Source organism: Dasypus novemcinctus, chromosome 8 (assembly GCF_030445035.2).
Source record: "Dasypus novemcinctus isolate mDasNov1 chromosome 8, mDasNov1.1.hap2, whole genome shotgun sequence".
In the NCBI taxonomy this organism is placed as follows: domain Eukaryota; kingdom Metazoa; phylum Chordata; class Mammalia; order Cingulata; family Dasypodidae; genus Dasypus; species Dasypus novemcinctus.
Window position 1 is genome coordinate 56,663,588 of NC_080680.1, and position 4,715 is coordinate 56,668,302.

General features: G+C 42.3%; 1 pseudogene; it reads right to left on the reverse strand.

Annotated features, from left to right (window-relative positions):
* Window positions 1-220: 220 nt before the first annotated feature.
* Window positions 221-903, reverse strand: LOC101427433 (small nuclear ribonucleoprotein-associated protein N pseudogene; annotated as a pseudogene).
* Window positions 904-4,715: the final 3,812 nt, after the last annotated feature.

A 4,715-nucleotide genomic window follows, 5' to 3' on the forward strand; every position in this document is an offset into this window, starting at 1 on the left:
AGAAAAAAAAGCGGTATGTGTGAAGTACAATAAAACAAAGCACATTTTAATGAGCTGTGCCTGTATTTCCTCAGATCCCTCCTTACCAGCTTTGGGGTATAGTACTTTTTTTTTTTTTAATTGCTCTATGCATTTATTATTTGCTAATATTAATGCAGCAAAGAGGAGACTCAAAATTCACACTCTCCAGTTTCACAGAACACATTGCAGGAAAAGGTGACTAGGAAGGATAAACAGTATCCTGGAGTCTTGGTGGATGCATTTCTGGGGCGGAGGGGGGGACCTCGAATTACTAGTGGAGGGGGGTCTCATTCCTGGAGGGGGCATGCGTGTTGGTGGGCCCATGGGTGGTCTCATACCAGGCAGAGGAGCCATAGTGCCTGAAGGTGGGATTGCTCTGCCCATGGGTGGGGTGGGACTCCCTACCCTGGTGGATACTGTGTTGGGACTCCAGCAATGCTGGCAGTAGCAGCAACGGCAGCAGCTGCTACAGTGCCTCTTCCCTGGGGAGTCATAACCTCTCGGGATGGCCCACCAACCCCTCAGACAGGGCCAGCAGGAGTCTGGGGAATGGGGACACCAGCTGGACTCCTCTGCCAGCTGTCATGCCAGCCCCAGAGTCTCCTGTAGCTCCAGCAAATGGAAGCCGAGCAATGCCAGTGTCTTTGGAGTGTGGTCCCCCCACAGTTATGGAAACAAGTTCTCCCCATACAGCAGCACCAGACCCAAAACCCACTTTTCCTCACACTTCAGCTTGATCTTCCTGAACTCGCCACAATCACAGAGGATCAAGTTCATAAGCTTATCGAAAGCCTAAAAGGTGCCCATGTCGATCTGGCCATCCTGCAGGGTACATCTCATTCTCCAGTCAATGTGCTGTAGCATCTTGCTGCTCTTGCCCATAGTCACGATAGCTGTTCCACCAAGTCCAATATCCACAGCAAAGTTTCCGAATCCTTAAGACCCAGGGGAAGGCTACAAATAGAGGTATGATGCCGGTTCTCCTACAAACAATGAAAGCTGGGCAGCAGCTGCAAACAGTGGATGGAGCCTGGGTTTCACTTGGAGTCAGCTACCTCCATGTTCCACTACTGCTCTAACCACCCCTTGGTGTCTCAGCTAAGAACGCGCGTCTCAGTTCCTCCTGGAAATCCACCACACCTACTTGCCACTGCTGAGGCCGCCTCTGGTACAACGGACACTCGGGTTGCTCAGTGAGGCTGTCCTTCCACGTTTGACTTGGACTGCCACCTCCGGCACGTGCTGTTGGGCAGTCCATCTCAGGGGTAAGGGCGCCTGGGCCTCTCCTCCGCGCGGCTGCCGCCCGCTTCTCGCGGTCGCGTCGGGCATCTTCGGCGCAGCTCCGCTCTGCCGCGTTGTACTCTGACTACCTTTTTCCTTGGTTAAAATAAACAAACAAACGAAATACATGCAGGCTGAAAACTGTTCCTCTGATGAAGCTATGGTTCTAGAGATTGCTGTGGTGGTGGTGAGATTGCTGTTTTTAAAAGGCTAAGACCTTAGCTGTCAGGCTTTTCATTGTTTATTCTTCTAAATATTTTTAGAGCCACGTGTATAACGGCCAATGGATTCAACACATTTTGGAGCACCAGTCTAGAACTGATCATATTCATCTGTATAGTTTTGTTGACATGAGACCACTGAATAAAGAATTTTAGTAAAGAAAAATGTTTCTCAGATGCCCAACTATAAACAGCTTCCCAAAAAGTGCCTCAGGGGATAAGTTAATGTTTTGCTTGGAACTGTCTTCAATGCCTTGTAATTGGTTGATCTCAGATTCAAGGTCTTTCTTGAAGTTTTTTTGTGTTCCAATGAGTAATTAGAAAGCCTAAATAATTGGAGTCATGCACATTTTTAACCCAATTCTAATGACTAAATAATCTTGAGCAAGTTACTTTTAATTCTCTGAACCTCAATTTCTTTATCAGAAAAATGGAATGGATGCTTACCCAATAAGGTTGTTGAGAGTAGTAACTAAAATAACATAAGTAAAGCAATGAGTATCCAGTCTGTACATCATGGATAACAACCATCTGCATTCACACAAAACAATCAGAAAAAGATTTGTGTAGGGGTAAGGTTTTCATTGTTATCCATGTCAGTTCCAAACTTACAGCAAAATACAAGGTCAGTCATTTAAAGAGCAGAGGGAAAAGGGTAAATTGACTTGGACAACTCTATCTTATGAGAAAATAAAACCAGGCATTTGTACATTTTTTTAAAAATTACTGGCATATTTTCAGCTTCCTAGTGATTAGAGAGTTCATCTGTAATCTTCACTCCTGTTTTATTTTCTGACTTTATTGGAACCATAATTTGTATGGAACATATGACTAAAAGTGGGGAAGGAAGGGGATGTGAGACACATATTTTGTTTTTCAAAGGTTGATTTTGCTTATTTATTTCTCCCCATCCCCCTGTTATTTACATTTACCGTATCTGCTTGTTGTGTTCTGGTCTTCTTTTCAGGAGGCACGGGGAACCAAACCCATGACCTCCAATGTGGAAGTGAGGCATCTAATCATCTGAGACCTCTGCTCCTTGCTATTGTTTTGTCTTTCACTGTGTTTTCCTCATGTTTCTTGTTGGGTCATCTTGTTGTGTCAGCTCACCACACATGCCCATTGTGTCAGCTTGCTGTCTTGCTCATCTTCGTTAGGAGGCACAGGGTGCCAAACCTGGAACCTCCCGTGTGGTAGGTAGGAGCTCAATCACTTGAACCACATCCACTCCCCACATATTTTTTGATACCCCAAGCTTAGGCTGGCCATCATAAAAATAATGTATACATGACTCTTTTCTATAAATTTTATAAACAATTTATTCCCAAGAATTAAACACTTCATCATCATTCAAGTGATAATATAATAATTCCAAGAGGTCTTTATAGTCACCTTCACCTATTGTATCTGAATTCATCCATAAATCTTATACTTCCAGAATTTTTAAATAGAAATTCTGAGAAAATACTGACCAAAAGTGAATTTTGCCCTAGCAAAATTCTATCTATACTTCAACTTAGCATCTGTAGAAATATTCTTTCCTATTCTGTTAGTCATTTATAATGCAACACAGCAGTTCTTTTCTTAAATATCATTAAAAATTCCCCCATCATTTTCAGTGTAAAAGAACTAAGCTTCATTCTCCTGAGCTTCAAGTCTGTTTACAAAGCTCCACTCAGGGCTTTGTTTCCAGGTCTCTCTTCATCCCCGTATGTTAAGATTTCTTATTTCAGTAAAGTTCACTTGCTTGCATTTTTTGTTTCCCTGCCCCAAATTTGGTTTTCGCTGGCCCCAGCTAGAGAACCACAGGATCTTAGAGCTAGAAGAAAGCTCTCATAGTTCTTCTACAGATGAGAAAACACAGCCCTGGGAAATTACATGAACTGCTGGATAAGAACCTGTATTTTCTATCTTTGAATCTTTTTCAGTATCGACCAAGCTTGACACCCCTTAGTCATGGCAAAATATAAAAAAAAGGAGAGGTGCAAGGAACTACTTGCTTTAACTCAGGCAGGTAATTGGGATTTTTTATTTATTTTCTCATCTATGAAGTTTGGGTTGGTGAGCAGCAGGAGGGGAATCAGGGGAAATTAGACACATGGCCTATAAATTCCTTTCCAAGTTAAAATGTTTCTCTTCCCAGTTATATGATTAACATATAATATAGTCACTTAATCTATCTAAGGGTAGGGGAAGGTATCTGACAAGCTTATTTCCTTTCATTCAAGTGCCACCTTACATCTGTGGTCTTGTGGTGATATGGCTGGCACAATTAGAAACCAAAATTAGAAACCAAGCAACCACAAGAGGAAAAAGGCTCTGAAACAACTCTAGGTCCTGCCCCAGAGTTTCCAGCCAAGGGCACTGCAGGAGCCCAGGCTTTGCTGCACATATGGTCTCCAGTCTGTGGCTCTCTGAACAGTGGGCAATCTCCACATATCTCACATGCATACCTGGAAACCTTCATGCTCATTTGACTGAGACTTTTCAACAAATCTTAGGAGGGAAAAAAAATAGCAAAACTAGATAACCAGTTACTTAACTAAGGACCATAACTCAACTCATCTTAGGGTGTCATCAACAGTTCTGCTGCCATGATACGCCACCATAAGAGAAATACTCAAGTGTTTTTCATCAGAACCACTGATATGAGCTTCCCTGACACTGAGCTCTGGACTTCACTGTTATTTTAAAGAAAAATTATTGTCAAACATGTGAATTTTAAAACATCTGTTTTCATTCTGAATTCCTTTTTCCCAAAGAAATTTCATCGGTAAGAATTACCTCTGAAGACCCAGGAATTTTAAAAACTTCACAAAGTCATACACAAAAAACAAACAAGTTGTCAAAGTCACGGTTTGGGGTTGAAAGAGAGGAGGGTGCAAATCCATTGCATCAGCTATCTGGCCTTGAGAACACCAAAGGAAAAAGTGGCCTTTGGATTTTTCTCTATCTATCCAGCTGTGTAGTGGCATAAGATAAATGCAAAGATTCATCACTAACATAAAATTATTTCATTATTATTGCCAGAGACTCAGAGCTATTCACCAGTATGTGAACCCCCCGGAGAACCTCACTGAATTAAAGAAACATAGCAGAACCTTGGTGTCCAGAACGCCAGCTCCTTATCCACCAATGACACTCAGCTGGGTCAATAAGGCTTGCTTTCTAAAAAAATACTGGGATGTGATA